This window comes from Phyllostomus hastatus, unplaced genomic scaffold, assembly GCF_019186645.2.
Source record: "Phyllostomus hastatus isolate PE091 unplaced genomic scaffold, TTU_PhHast_1.1 phas_contig_86, whole genome shotgun sequence".
Taxonomy (NCBI): Eukaryota; Metazoa; Chordata; class Mammalia; order Chiroptera; family Phyllostomidae; genus Phyllostomus; species Phyllostomus hastatus.
In genome coordinates this window covers 65,981,319-65,997,550 of record NW_025333977.1, presented here as the reverse complement: position 1 = coordinate 65,997,550, position 16,232 = coordinate 65,981,319, and positions in this window count along the sequence as shown.

Genomic DNA, 16,232 nt, shown 5'->3' with positions numbered 1-16,232 from the left:
AGTGGCTCCCAGTGGCAGCAGCACCCAGAGACTTTTTTCTAAAGAAGAATTTAGGAGCACAGTGAAGGGACCTGATAGGCACCCAGCAACCCAGCCAACAAAGAGGGAGGAGGGCGGGAGTCCTTTGCTCCCACTCAGTGCACCTCACAGACTGATCAAAAAAGTGCAAAGTGAGGTGGCTTATCAGTGCTGGCCTGGCACAAATGCAAAGAGGAGACAGTGCGGGATGACAGTGCTCTGAGGGTGTGCGCTGGAAACAGCACCTGTGATCATTGTAGCCCAGTCTGAGCCCCCAACCTTGCAGAACCACAGGAAAGGAAAAAACAGAGCCCAGGCCCCCTCTGTCTGCAGAAACCAAGATCTGCAACACCGGAGGGCAGGTTTTGGGGTTTTGTTGGTTTATTTGTTTTGTTTGTTTGTTTGTTTTCTCCCTCAAGAGTAAGACAGTAAGATCTGAAGCTGAGAGAAAACCAGCGAGAGATCCAGCAAGAAGTCAGAAGGCAAACACCAATAGCTGAGACAAATTTCACTTTGCTCTTCATCAGAACATGAATGTTTATTTTATTTTTCTTTCTTCTTTCTATTTATTTGTTTTTTTCCTTGTTTTTATTGTTTTTTATCTCCCTTTCATATTGCATTTTAATTTTTCTCCTTTCACTTCACTCATATGCCAATTAACTCACTACTCTTGGTTTTTTACTTTTTATTCTTTTTCTTCAGGTTATATATTTCTTATCATACTATTGTTATTCCAAATCCCACACAGCACTCTTCCCTGGGATTAATCCATTTTCCCATCTTCCTGAGCTTTATTACTATTGTGTAAACTTTATTTCTTCTTACATTATGCTAAGCTTCTGTCTCTTACCCTCACTATTTCTTCTCCTTCTAATGTTGCATAAGCTCTCTTTTTTCTTAAGTCAGATCATGTTCTTTTTCCCCTCTAATAAGAATCTTATTCTTTTTCACCTTTTATAAACAGTAGCTATTTGGATGAAATACCACAGTTATTGCTGTATTTCTCCAGATGAATTCCTACTTGTTCACTCTTTGTTTGTATGTTCTTTTCAATTTCACTTAACCTCATAGTATACTCTTCCCCTTTTTCACCACATTGTTTCCATCACCTTTTTGTATTTTACTTATGTTTTGAATTTTGTTCTTTCTCTTTGTTGGCCTCAGTTCTATCCCAACTCTTACCAGTTCTCCTCCCACTGCCAATGTAATAACATTTTCCCCTCATTTCGTCATCTCAAATCCCCTTTGACATATCTTATAATATCAGCAATCTCTCTTCACCTTTATTAATCTTAAAGTAATTGTGGTTGAGATTGCAGATGTGGTGGTGAGGTTCATTTTGCTGTCATAATTAGTTGTCTAGTAACATTGCTTTGTTAACCAACACCTGTACAAGAACATACAAGACAAGATAGGAGTTGCAACTTCCAGTAAGCTCACCAGAGGGGAGAACCCACCAAATAGTAGCCACCAACAAGTAAAGCCCAAGTAAAGCAAAAGAGCCCACACAAATGGAAGAAAGAGTGACCCTAGAGAATCAAGACAGGAAGAACAAAGAGCACCACTGAGTCCCATGGAACCCCTACTTCAGAAGTTCACCTCATGAAGACAGCTGGCAAAGCAGAGCATCCAGAATCACAAAAACAAACAGAAAGAGTCACCTAAAATAGGGAGACAAAGAAAGAAACTGAAATCGAAAGAAATGGAAGGATCCCCAGTAAAAGCTAAATAAAATGGAGACAAGCAAATTATCAGACATAGAATTCAAAAAATGGTTATAAGGATGCTCAGGGAACTTACTGACACCACAAGAAATTGAGTGGGAACTATAACAACATGAAAGAGGAAATAGAAACTATAAAGAATGACCAAGAAAAAATGAATAATACAATATCTGAAATAAAAAAATACACTTTAAGGAATTACAAGTAAGCCGGATAAAGCAGAGTACCAAATTAGTGAGCTAGAAGAGAAGGTAGGAAGGAATACCCAGGTAGAGGAGCAGCATAAAAATGACATAAAAATATGAAGATAGCTTCAGGGTATGACAGGACAACATGAAACACAATAACATTAGAATCATAGGAATACCAGAAGTAGGAGAAAAAGAGCATTTTTTTTTCCTTTTGAAAAAGGAAACTTCCTGAACCTAGAGAGGGGAAAAGCCACACAAGTTTAGGAAGCACAGAGGGTCCCAATCAAGATGAACCCAAAGAGGTCTACTCTAAGACACATCATAATTAAAATGCCAAATTTTAGAAAAAAAAGAGAGAATCTTAAAGGGAGCAAGAGAGAAACAGGAAGTAACATGAAAAGAAGTGCCCATAAGGCTAGTGCTGACTTCTCAATGGAAACACTACAAGCAGAAGCTAATGGCTTGAAATATTCCAAGTAAGTAAAAGCAAAAACCTTCAACCAAGACTATTCTACCCACCAAGGCTCTCAATAAAAATGGAAGGTGAAATAAGGAGTCCCAGACAAAAGGAGGCTAAAAGAATATACCTCCACCCAACCAGCCTTGCAAGATATGTTAAAGGGGCTACTTTAAGAACATGAAGAAAGAGAGTGAGAGAGAGAAACACAGGTACAAAGGTGAAAATGAATAAGTACCTATCAGTAATAACCTTAAATATTAATGGATTAAATGCTTCAATCAAAAGACATAAAGTAGCTGAATATACAAGCAAACATGATCCACACATATGTTGCCTACAAGAAACCCACCTCAGAACAAAAGACCTCCCCAGACTGAAAGTGAAGGGTTGGAAAAAAATATTCCAAGCAAATGGACAGGAAAAAAAACTGGAGTAACAATACTTATATCACACAAAATAGACTTCAAAACAAAGCCCATAAAAAGAAGCACAGAAGGACACTTCATAATACTTAAGGGAAGAATCTATGAAGAATACATAGCATTGTAAATATATATGCGGACAACATAGGAGCACCCAAATATATAAGGAAATCTTGGAGGACATCAAGAAAGACAGCAACATAATTATAGTAGGGGATTTTAACATCCTACTGTCAAAAATGGATAGATCTTCCAAACAAAGTATCAGCAAGGATGTTGCAGCATTGAACAATGCCCAAGGTCAAATGGACTTAACTGATATATATATAGAGAGAGAAACTTTCATTCCAAAGAAAAAATACACATGCTTTTCAAATGCATATGGGACATTTTCAAAGATAGACCACATAATAGGACACAAAACAAGCCTCAACAAACTCAAGATAATTGAAATTATATCAAGCATTTTCTTAGACCACGAGAGCCTGAAACTAGAAACCAACCTCAAGGAAAAAAACTCAAAAACATTCAAGTTTATGGAGATTGAATAGCATGCTATCAAACAATGAATGGGTTAATAATGAAATTAAGGAAGAGATAAAAAAATTTCTGGAAACAAATGAAAGTGAACACAAAACAGTCTAAAACCTATGGGATACAGTGAAGGCAGTATTAGGAGTTAAATTCATAGCAAAGGAGGCCAACCTAAAAAAGATATAAAACATTTCAAGTAAACATCCTAACCCTACATCTACAAGAACTAGAGCAACAAGAGCAAAAAGAGCCTAGAACAAGTAAAAGGAAAGAAATGACCAAGATCAGAGCAGAATTATATGGTATAGAGACTAAAAGAAAAATCTAAAGGATCAATAATTCCATGAGCTGATTCTTGAAAAGATAAACACAATCAACAAGCCTTTAAGCAAACTCATCAAGAGAAAAAGTGAGAGGACCCAAATAAATAAAATAAAAAATGAAACAGGAGCCCTGACTAGTGTAGCTCAGCAGATTGAGTGTGGGCTGCAAACCAAAGGGTCACTGTTTCAATTCCCAGTCAGAGCACATGCCTGGGTTGCAGGCCAGGTCCCCAGTGGGGGCCAACCTAGAGGCAAACACGCATTGATGTTTCTCTACTGCTCTTTTTCCCTCCCTTCACCTTTCTCTAAAAATAAATAAATAAAACCTTTAAAAAATAAAAAAAATAAAAGAGGAGAGATTCCAACAGACACCACAGAAATACAAAGGACTTCAAGAAATTACTACAAAAAACTATATGCCAAGAAGTTTGAAAACGTAGGCAAAATGGACAAATTTCTAGAAAAATATACAATCACTCGAAACTGAATCAAGGAAAGCAGAAAGTTTGAACAGACTGATAACAGCTAGTGAAATGGGAGCAGTAATCAGACAATTCCCAGGACACAAAAGCCCTGAACTGAACAGTTTCACAGAAGAATTTTACAAAATATTTGAGGAAGAGCTAACATGTATCCTTCTCAGACTACTCCAAAAAAATCCAAGAAAAAGGAAGATTCCCAAATTCTTTTAATGAAGCCAGCATCATCCTAATCCCAAAACCAGATAAAGACACCACAAAGAAACAAATCTAAAGGCCAATATTGCTGATGAACATAGAAACTAAAATCCTCAACAAAACATCGGCAAACCTCCAATATCAGCATACATTAAAAAAATCATATATCATGGTCAGGTGAGATTCATCCCAGGGATGCAAGGACGATACAAAATCACAAATCAATAAACAGATTACATCACATAAATAAAAGGAAAGATGAAAATCACATGATTATATCAATAGATGTGTAAAAGCATTTGATAAAACACAGCATCAATTTATGATAAAAATATTCAGCAAAGTGGGAGTAGAGGGAGCATTCCTCAACATAATAAAGGCCATATATGAGAAACTTAGAGACAACATCATACTCAATAGGAAAAAAACTAAAAGCTTTCCTTCTAAAATCAGAAACAAGCCATGGCTCTGGCTGGCTTAGCTCAGTGGATTGAGCTCAGGCTGTGAACCAAAGTGTCGCAGGTTCGATTCCCAGTCAGGGTACATGCCTGGGTTGCAGGCCATGACCCCCAGCAACCGCACATTGATGTCTCTCTCTCTCTCTCTCTTTCTCCCTCCCTTCCCGCTCTAAAAATAAATAAATAAAATCTTTAAAAAAAAAAGAAACAAGCCATGAATGTGCAGTCTCACAACTTCTGTTCAAGAGATTATTGAAAATTCTAGCCTCAGCAATCAGAAAAAGAAATAAAAAGCATCCAAATTGGAAAGGAAGAAGTAAAACTATCATTATTTACAGATGACATGATAGTGTGCATAGAAAACTCCACATTCAGCCAAAAAAAAACCCTACTCAACCTAATAAGTAAATTTGGCAAAGCAGAGGAATACAAAGTCAATATTCAGAATTTGAAAGCATTTTTATACACCAACAACAAAATATCAGAAACAGAACTTAGGAAAAAAATCGTATTTGCTATAAGAACAACAACAACAACAACAACAACAACAACAAAATACCTAGGAATAAACCTAATCAAGGAGGTAAAACACCTGTACTCAGAAAACTTCATGACACTGAAGAAAGAAATTAAGGAAGACACAAATGAAAGCACATACTATACTCATGGATTGGAAGAATTAAAATCATCAAAATGTTCATACTACTCAAAGCAATTTATAGATTCAATGCAATCATTATTAAAATAACAATGATATATTTCACAGATATAGAACAACCATTTAAAAAATTTATACAGGACCATAAATGATCATGAATACCCTCATCCATTTTGAGAAGGAAGGACAAAGTAGGAGGGATATCAAATTATATTACAAAGCCATAGTAATCAAAACAGTCTGCTACTGGCCTAAGAAAAGACACATAGATCAATGGAACAGAATAGAGATCCCAGAAATAAATCCATGTCTCTATGGTCAATTAATATTTGACAAAGCGGGGCAGGAAGATAAAATTAAGTAACAATATCCTCTTCAACAACTGGCGTTGGGAGATCTGAATAGGTACAGGCAAAAAAAAAGTGAAACTCAACCACCAATTCACAACATACACAAAAGTAAACTCAAGATGGATAAAATATTTAAGTATAAGTTGTGACACCATGAAAAGTCCTACAGGAGAACATAGGCAGGAAATTTTGAGATAGTCCATGTAGCAATATTTCACTGATGTGGCCCCTAGAGCAAGGGACAGAAAAGAAAGAATAAACAAGTGGGACTTCATCAAATTAAAAAGCTGCACAGCTAAAGAAAACAGCAGCGAAATGAAAAGGGAACCAAACATGTAGGAAAATATACTCGCCAATGATAACTTGGACAAGGGTTTGATCTCCAAAATATATAAAGAACTTACCCAACTCCACTCCAGGAAGACAAACAACCCAATTGAAAAATGGGTAAAGGCCCTGAACAGACATTTCTCCAAGGACACACAGAGTGCCCAGAGACATATGAAAGGGTGCTCAGCATCATTAGCCATCAGAGAGATGTAAATTAAACCACAATGAGATACCATTTCACATGAATCAGAGTGGCTATCATAAACAAATCAACAAACAAGTGTTGGCAAGGTTTTAGAAAAAAGGGAACCCTAGTACATTCTTGGTGGGAATGAAGACTGGTGCAGTCACTGTGGAAAACAGCATGGAATTTCCTCAGAAAACTAAAAATGGAACTGCCTTTTGACCCAGGAATCCCACCACTGGGATTATACTAAGGGTCCTGAAACACCAATTCAAAAGAACCTATGCACCCCAATATCTGTAGCAGCACAATTTACAATAGCCAAGTGCTAGAAGCAACCTAATTGCCCATGAGTAAATAAGTGGATGAAAAAATTGTGGTGCATTTATACAATGGAATATTATGCAGCAGAAAGAAGGACCTTGTACCCTTCGTGACAGTGTGGATAGAACTTGAGAGCATTATGCTAAGTGAAATAAGTCAGGTGTAAAAGAAATACCATATGATCTCACCTATAAGTGGAACCTGAATAACAAAACAAACAAATGAGCAAAATAGAACCAGAGACATGGAAATAAAAAACAAAATGACAGTAACCAGAAGGCGGAGGGTATAATGGGCAAAGGGAAAAGGTCATCAAGGAACATGTATAAAAGACCCATGGACAAAGACAATGGGATGTAGGCAAGATTGAATGTGGGAGCTGGATGTGGGTAGGGGGAAGGAGAGTAATGGGGGGAAAAAGAGGACAACTGTAATTGAAGAGCATTAGAAAATAAGTAAAAATAAAAATGAAAATAAATTCCATTCAAAAAGCAAATACAATTTTAATAAAAATTAAGATTTAAGAGAAAGATGAGATGATGCACCTTAGCAGGGTACAGAACAGATATGGAAGGAATAAGTAGAATATTACAAAATGAAGGAAAATTTTCAGAGACATTAGAAAAATAGATACTGATGAAAACATAGTAAGAAAAATATCTTAAAAAGTAATAACCAAGTGGAAGAGTAATAAATAACAGTATTAAATATATATAAATGTATGCACATAAATATTTGATCCAACATCCCCACAACTGTTTCCCAAAAAAGAAAAATTTTTAAATAAAAATGATCAAATATTTTACTAGGTGATATGATATTTTATTTTATTTAAATAAGTTTCAGAAACACTTGAAAAGATATAGTGCTTTTTGGAAAAATCAATTTAAAATTATATGTACAGAGAAATATCCTATTAAAATTATTGCATATTCATGTAAAGGACACATTTATAGTCATGCAAAAACACAAGCTCCTATTTCTCCAGTTTTCCAGGGCATTGCCTGTCTATTCCTGTTCTCACAGGTCCTAATATTTAAAGTCTGTACATTTTTAATGAATTATTTTACCAGGACCTCAATGTTGTTTCTTGAGTCTGCCTGTCTGCACACACTGGCCCAAATAAATGCACGAACAAGAGTTTGCAATATAGAAAGAAAAAAATAGTTTAATGTTGAATTGGCCAATACAGAAGCAAGCAGTTTACTCTGCTTGCCCAGAAACTCTGCCCAGAAACTCTGACTCACCAATGGTGGGTAGGTTACAGACGATATAGGGCAAAATCACAAGACAGAGTAGGTTGGGGATTTAAAGTTGTGCAGGTAACTGATTGAGCAGAGGAGAGGTAAAAGTAATGAATCGTTTTTTCAGGTCTCCAGGACAGCTGAAGTCTTTTCCCCATTCCTTGTCTGGTCTCATGGGAAAGTAGCCAGGGGGTCACTCCACTTTAGAGTTCTGAAACTACAACATATCTTAGGTCAAGATGTAATAGTTAGCCTGCCAGATCCAAACCATGTAACTTTTAGTCACGTCCCAGTTATTGTCTTCTGATGATTTTGAGGTTGCTTGTTTTCCAGGCAAAAGTCTAGGTTTCTGAGGGGTTATGTATGAGAGAGAGGGATTGCTTTCTAGAACTAGTATTTAAAACTCAATTGAATAAAAGTCATAAGGATCCTCAGCTTCATTATTACTATTTCAATTATTATTATTACTGTTATTATTATTATTATTATTAATGGTTGCCTTAAAATAAATCAGAGTGTGTTACATAAACTTTTATTTTTGCTTCTAGATTTTGTCTTGATTTTCCTAACAGTAAGTGAAGTGCATGTGCAAGGAGCATGAAGTTCTCACTTTGACAGGTGATTTAAACAAGAAGACCAATAGGAAAATCTATTTTGTCTGGCCCTTTTCAGATGCACCATAACTACCTTCTCTATCAGCCCAGTGGACAAAGATTTTCTTGGTGAAACGAAGTGCACTCTACAGAGGCTACAGACAGAAAACTCCTTCCAGTCTATGGTAAGTTTGATAAAATTCTTCCACTCTGTTCTTTTGTGGCCACTTGATGCAGCAGTCAGTTGTGCAGGTTTGGTGTATGCGTGAATGTGTATGTTTATTGATTGCTCATACTTCTTTTTTTTGCAATTTAGCCATCTCTTTTCAGTGAGAACAATATCTCAGACCTGAATTTCTAGTGTCCAATGAAGTTGTTGATGAACATATAACTTGTACTTTATGTTTGCAATTATTCACTTCTATTTCCAATATTTACCACTGAGTGCTTATAACGATATCACTAACTGCCTGAAAATTAGAAGACATGAATGTGCCAAAGAAGAATCAGCATCTAGTTCAAAAGTCAATGGTTATTTTGAGACAACTATGTCAGAAGATGATGATGCAGTGGGGAGGATCTCTATTGTAATTCACACCTCAGAAGCAGGTTAAATAGTTTAGTCCCAACTACTGTATAATTAAGAATAAAAGTTGTGCTGGCACCCAGAATATAACATTGCTTAGAAAAACTATACAAGTATGTTTTAAATACAGAAGGAGTACATGGGGTGAAATTGATAATCAGTGCTTCCTTTGAAACTCATCATTCTCCTGCTGGTATTAAGTGTGTGAACACTCTTTGAAGCATGTAAGCAGAACTTTATTTTCTCACATTCTGGAGGCTTGTGGTCAAAGATCAAGGTGCCAGCTAGGTTGGTTACTCATATGGACTCTCTTTCTGTCTGGCAGATAATTACCTTTTCCTGAGTCCTCACATGACTTTTCTCTCTTTCCAAGTCGGAAGAGAGAGAGAGATCGCTGGTGTCTCTCCCCCTTCTTATAAAGACACCCATCTCATGGGGCTAGGACTCCACCATTAAGACCTCATTTAACTTTCATTATGTCCTTAAAGTCCTTAACTTGTTGCAGGTTAGGGCTTTAACATATAAGTTTGAAGGGGACACAATTCAGTTTATAAATGCAGTATTTCTTTTTTTACAAATCAACCTGACCCTTTATGATCATTTTAAGGAAAAATAAACATGGTGGAGAAGGTGAGGACAAATCACCCTCTTGGCTTCTTATTGGCTTTGCCCATGAGATAGAAACATCGGAAAAACACAATTTGATTGCTATACAAAAAAAAAGCTGTTTACAATATTTATAGAATGAACTATGTAAAAGAAAAATGAACAAGTGACCACCAGTGAAGAATACCAGCAATTTAGATATCAAGGCATGGTTATTTATTTGTATTGGTATTAACATTATATAACAGATTGTATTTTAAAATGTTAATAAAATCTTTTACTTTATAAATTCATCTACTTTGAAAATGTTGTATTTGCTTTTTATATTAACAAAACAAACAAGCAATCAAAATATAACCAGAGACATTGAAATTAAGAACAAACGGACATGAACTGGTGGGAGGGTAGGAGGATGTAATGGGGGGGAAGGGTGAAGGATTTTTAGGAACAACTGTAAAGGAAATATGGACAAAACCAAAGGTGGTGTGGAATCAGGAGAGGGAGGTGGTGATGGCTGTGGTTCAGGGGAGTAGAGGAGGGAAAAGGCAGACAACTGTACTTGAACAACAATAAAAAAAGAAAGAAACAGACATGACCTATACATATACATACTGGTGTTACAGAACAAATGGGGGGGGGGTGGCTGGGACGATATACTATTACTGAAAGAAGCCCCCAGGTCCGTTATGTCTGCCACCAGAGGAAAGATGTCTCTCAATGCCAGAGATTCGTGAAAAGGAAAGGAAATGTTTATTTAATGCTATACAAACTTAAAATAGTGGCCTAATGTCTTTATCAAAAAATCCTAAAGCAGACACAGTCACAGTCTTTCCTTCCTTACCCCTTTGCCCAGTCCAGAGTACTGTATCTCAGGAAAGGAAATAGAAGCCCATGGCTCAGGCAGTCCTCTGGTTATTCCCAGTTAGTACTGCATCTCAACTGGGAGATCTCCCTGGGTTCCTGGCACCCTCAGCTGTGTCGCTGGGATCTCTACTAAAACCAGGTGGTGGTTTCCCCTTCTAAAGCTGCGGGGGTCCCCACTCCGGCAAAGGCACGTGGTCCTCTCTCCCAGGGCCATGGGAATCCCCACTCAGCCAAAACCGTGTGCTTCTCCCCCTGCACAATGGCTGCAAGCGGGGCGGGGTCACCACTCGCCAAAGCCGAGTGGTGGTTCTCTGCTAAAGCTGCATGGTGATTCTCTCTTGCAGGGCTATAGGAGTCCTCACTCTGCTAAAGCTGCGTGGTTTCTCTCCCTCAATGGCTGCCACATCTGGGTTTAAATCCCATGCCAATCTTCCTCTGCAGCCCCATTTCTGACCCCTCCCATACTCGGCTTCACATGCCAGAACTCATATCCTTCCAGTTTTACTGGACTGCCATCATGAGTCTGGGTAGGTGTGGCCCCATGTCATGGAGCAAATCATCTCCAAGCTCCCACACAGGCGCTGTTAACTCGGGGGACCTGCCCCCCCCCCGTTACGTCTTGGTGGGGTAGTTACTTCCATTCCCCTGGCTCAGAGCTTGGCCACAGCTATTTAACATATCTAAGTGACCAGCCAAAGGCTATAGATATGTTAAATGACTACACCAGAGGTTAGGTACAAGGCTGTTGCTATGTGAAACAGCTCTCAAAGGCCCTGCTCCATGTGTCCCTTCCCGAACCCACACCTCAGGGGTGGGGTGAAGACACCTTAAAATCTCCTGGACACCTTGAGTTCTGGACCCCATTTCAAATGCCCATTTGGGGTCCCCCCTCTTGGCTGCATCCTGTAACACTGGTGCTATATGAAAATTATATTTTTGGTACAAAAACTTTCATAAGTAATTTTCAATTTGAAATTTAATAATACCGTAATAATTTTCTTGTTTAAATAACATTTGTTACTACACAACAGAGTCCATGTTCAGATTTTACCACTTTATAATTCTTAATATAGTTCACACACAAACACATCCGAGTTACCCTAGCACCCCTTCTGTGATTGTCTACACAGTGTGACTGGCGGGGTATGAAGGGAAGGAGAAAGAGGTGCCTAAATTTCTTTCAAATGAAAGGAAAAGGATTTGCAAAGGTGATTGTAATATAATTCCCACCCTGGTTAAGAATAATCAAACAGACATGTTCTTTATGTTTGCTAGTTTTGATAAAGTTCTTTTTTAATTTTTCCCTTTCATTATTTTCTTAACTTCTATAATACTACAAGTGAAATATCTCCTTTGCTTTTCTGGTTAATTCCCTCAGTTTCTTGTGTTTGCTTAATTTTCTTGAGAACTAGAGCCTCTTTCCATTACCAGGTAAATATATTACCATTGCTGGATATTTCCTCTTGTTGCAAATCATGATACAAGTAATTCAGCTTGAACATGTACAGCTCTTATGTTAAGACTTTAGCTGTTCTGTGTTCATTTTATGTTTCTGCAACTCAGCCACTATTACTTGTTGCTTAAACTTTTGATGCCAGGGAGCTATTCATAGCCACAAAGTATGTGCTTATTGAAAAAATTAAGTTCAGTTAAAAAATATTGTGAACTTACCATGAAAAGCAGATGAAAATGTAAATTTTTCAAAGGAACTAGTTTTTTTAAAGGACATATCAAGAGAACTGGCTTCCACGGGGATAACTGGCATGATCAAAATGAGTTAATTCACACAGAGTGAAATACCTAAATATATGTTTAAATTAAATGTCTTCTACTGTACTTCAGTAATAGAAAAGGACTTTACAATGCCTAAAGAATTTCTATGTTAAGAGAATCAAGGCATATTTGTGAGATTTATATACTGCATTAACACCAATACTGCTATGCATCATTTCTTTGGTCAAATGTAAACTCTTATGTTGTCTAAGAAATCGATGTGAGGAATTCTGTGACCAGACGATGTCAGATAATTAATGAAATTATTAGTTAGCTAATAGTCACTTAGCACTCATAAGTGTAATGATGCCAGTGGATCTTTCACTAATGATGACTGGAAGAGAATCCAAGATGAATTTGAAGTGTTGGTACTTTGAACAATTGCAGATTCACTTGAAAAGCTAAATGTTAGGAAACCTTGACCCAGCCTATGAAGTTCAAGTAAACATTTAAAAGTAGATTAGTTTTGTCTTTATCTCCCAGGCTTACTTATCAGGATCACCAGTCTCAGGGCTCCCAATAAGCCTGTCTTCCTCTAGTGCAGGGGTGTCAAACTCATTTTCACTGGGGGCCACATCAGCCTCACAGTTGCCTTCAAAGGACCAAAATAATTTTACGACTGTATAAATGTAACTAACCCTTAACTGCTAAGGAGTTGAAATTACATTCAGCTCTTTGAAGGCAACTGCCAAGCTGATAGGACCCACCTGTCAAAATGAGTTTGAGACCCCTGCACTAGAGTATGTGATGTATTTCAGTTAGTTGTTCAGTTCTTCCTTGTAAAGGGTTAGATGATAATTTCTTAGGTTGTTTCATCCATGGTATGTTTTTAGAGGATACATAAAACTTAAGATACTTCAAGTCTAGAAGAATACTTTTTTTGTGGGAAAATTTCAAGACATGCAAATCCTTCATTAGGCACTCACAGACTTCATGCATTTGCAGAGTCAAAGTTAGTTATTTTTAAAATATTTCATTTATTTATTTATTTTAGTAGAAGGGAGAGAGAAAGAGAGGGAGGGAAACATCAGTGTGTGGTTGCCTCTTACACACTCCCAACCGGGCATGTGGTTCACAACCCAGGAATATACCCTGACTGGGAATTGAATCAGCAACACTTTGGTTCTCAGGCTAGCACTCAATCCACTTAGCCTACCAGCCAGGGCTAGAGCCAAAGTTATTTTACTTGAATTATATATTTTTTCTATAATTTAGAATATTAATATAAAATGCTAACAGTTATTGAGCCCCATAACTTGTCATTATTTGTTCTAGTCCTTATACTTTTACTAATTCATAATTCCTCAAAATAACCCTATAATATGGGCATTGTTACCATCCTCCTTTTATATGTGGGGAAAAAATCTCTAAGGAATATTAAGATATATATTAAAATTAGAAAACTTGAAAGTGGCAGATTCAGGATTTAAATACTTATGTTGCTAGCAATTCAATTTAAGTAACTGTGGCTCTTAAAACCACCTTATAGTAGTATTTCAGATACTCTGCATCTTAACTGTAGTCTTATTTTAGAGTATTTTAGATATTCTGGTCTTAATTGCTATATAATATGGTCTCAAAGTACATATACAAAATGTATTCATTTTATATGTATTTATACATGTGTCATAAGCAAGGGTGCTTCCCAGAAAGGAGCCACTCACGCACATTTTTGTCTTTCCACAACTAATGGATTATTGGGGGAGTCATCTCTGATAAGCCATTAATATCACATGGGGAAAAGGGGAAAGGGTTTCCAGGAACAACTATAAAGGACACATTGACAAGACCAAGGGGAGTGGGATCAGGAGAGGAAGGTAGGGATGGCTGGGTTGGGGGGAGTACAGGGAGGAAAAGGCAGACAACTGTACCTGAACAACAATAAAAAAAATATATCATATGCAGAATACACATAGAGAGGGGAAGCTTAAGGGATAGAAACAAGCAGAGCAAATGTCCTGCACAAAGTCCCAGTCACTGGTGGTCTTTGTAGTGGAGGGGGGTCTTGGTCTCAAGTCAGGTGGCCACAGTAGCAGCATGGGACAGTTGGAACTTAGATCCTGTTGACCTCCAATCACGACCAGAAGTACAACCATACTGCAGTGTTGAATGGTGGAAGCTCTGGGTTCTTAGAGTCCACAATGGGCAATGGTCTCACTCATTTCAGTGTCCAGATGAATTCTTATCCAAGTATCCAGACTTGTGGTTTTGGACATTCCTAGCCCCTCCCACAGGTGTACTGTTACATGTTATTACCTCAGTCTTGGGCATATTGTCACTTGACATAACTGTCATGGTTGATAGTGATTTCATATTGGATTGTCAAAAGGTGTCCCAAAAGTCTACTCTTGCTCTATACAACATGTTATTTTTTTATTTATGAATTTATTTTTATTTTATTTTCATTTATTTTTATCATTACCCAAAGGCATGCTTATTGATTTTAGAGAGAGGGGAAGGGAGGGAGATAAACTTTGATGTGAGAGAGAAATATTAATTGGTTGTCTTTGTATATGTCCAACTCAGGACTGAACACACAACCTAGGCATACACCTTTATCAGAAATTGAACCCACAACCTTCTGGTTTGTGGGATGATGTCCAACCAACAGAGCCATACCAGCCACACCAACCAGGGCATTTATTTTTACTGAGGCATAATTAAACAAAAATGAAGACTATTTAATATTCTTATACATTGAGAAAGGATCACCCTCCCCCCATTGAGTTAACTGACATATCTATCATCTCACATATTTACTCTGTTAGGGGGGTGAAAATATTTAACTCTACTCTCAGCAAATTATAATTATACAATGAAGTGTTTTCAACTATAGTCACCATGTTATACCTCCAGATCCTATTCATCTCATAACTGAAAGTTTATTTCCTTTTATAACCTCTCACTATTTCCCCAATATCCCAACCAGACCCTGGCAATCACTCTTCTACTTACTGTTTCTGAGTTTAACATGTTGTTTTTCCGATTTTATGTATCAATGAGATCAAGCAGTATTTCTCTTTCTTTGGCTTATTTCACTTAGCATAATGTCTTCCAGTTTCATCCATGTTGTGGCAAATGAAAAAAAATTCTCTGTTAATGTCTTAAAAGATTGGCATAAATAAAATATTTTAAAAGTAAAGAATTAATAAAAATAAATATATTTTCTAAATAGCAGTTAAATATTCTAGTTTCTGTGGAATTATATGTAAACAACCCTTAGCCCAAAGAGCTGTATTTATCTCATTGCATTTTTATGTAAGTCAGGCTGATCAAGGACTTTCTGATCTGACTAATAATAAGTTAGAATCATTACAGATATAGTATTAACAAAGGAACTCAATATATCCATGCATTTATTATTAGCTGTATGTACATTTTGAAGCTCAACAAATAATTAAATGGCAGGAGAATTTAGTTTCCTCCTTTATCAATACTAAAGTAGAATTTAAAGTAATGTTGAAACTTGAAATGCAATTGAATGGGGGTAATCAATTTTAGGCTATTAGGAGGACAAAGAAAATGTCACTTCAAATGAAGGCAGAATTAACTATTGTTTAGTAATTTTTGGTTTATTCTTTAATACCTAAACCTATATGATAAGTCATTTAAAATCCATGCTGATAAAAGGAAAATACTTTTTTTACTTTTCCATTTGTTTTTTATACACTAATCAGGAGTAATAAAAATAATTGATAAAAAATGGACTGGGAAGCATGTGTTAGAAGTTTCATCTTAATAATCTTTAAAATATTTAAATTTCTGCTTTATTTTTACTAATAATATCACCAAAGCTTTATTATTTTTGGCCAAATGTGGCTGAAAGTTAAAGGACAAATGACTCATTTGTTGTATGTTTAAAGGTACCAGATTTGACTTTCGATTGGTCTCTCACAGATTCTTGTAATATAGA